Source organism: Odontomachus brunneus, unplaced genomic scaffold, assembly GCF_010583005.1.
Source record: "Odontomachus brunneus isolate Ranch 3 - 2012 unplaced genomic scaffold, Obru_v1 Obru_scaffold_328, whole genome shotgun sequence".
Classification (NCBI taxonomy): Eukaryota; Metazoa; Arthropoda; class Insecta; order Hymenoptera; family Formicidae; genus Odontomachus; species Odontomachus brunneus.
In genome coordinates this window covers 28,033-28,830 of record NW_022639778.1, presented here as the reverse complement: position 1 = coordinate 28,830, position 798 = coordinate 28,033, and positions in this window count along the sequence as shown.

The window sequence follows — 798 nt, the reverse complement described above, 5'->3', positions numbered from 1 at the left end:
ATGTTCGCGTTGCATTGTGTCCTATGATCTTATGATCACTATGCATTGAGCAATGTATTTACTAACCTATTCTTTGCGCGTAGCTGCACCAGTTCATCAATGCTACCATACAGAAAAATTAGCGAACCTACCCCATCTACTCATTTCTGCGACTTTAATAATTTTAAGAATAAAGTTCACTATTATTATACAAAACAGTGTATCATATATCTTCAACAAACTTCATTTTAACTAATATTGCATAACTTCAGTTCATTCATTCACGATATAAAATGCAAAGAGAATATTTCGAGACGTCTAAAACTTTACTCAACTGACCTGAAATCTGTTTTTTTCTTTCTTTTACCTGTAATATTTGCGCGATTGTAATGAAAATTGGAAAATAAATATCTTTACAATAAACGAAATGTTTTATGATTCCACTCGAATTGTTTGTTTCACTATAAATACGTGAACAAAACGATTTGCGAACGTACCTCTACTGCAAACCTGCCCCGGTCTCCCCTATGGATAATTTGCTACAAGTTCCTTGAGACATGTCCTTTCTTGGCCATAATATCTCAAGACTCAGTGTATCAAAACAAAAGAACAAGTAACATGATAATTTCGCAATGTGCGAACCGTGGAAAATCGTAAATATTTCTTTGGTAAATATTTCTAATTAATTGTGAACGTGAAACTGCCCACTTTGTATCATGCATTAAAAAATATTTTGTTGCAATTATTAATAAATTTGAATGTTTCTCTAAATTTGCCCCGTTCACATGGTAACAACAAGCTTACACAATTCTTATGTTA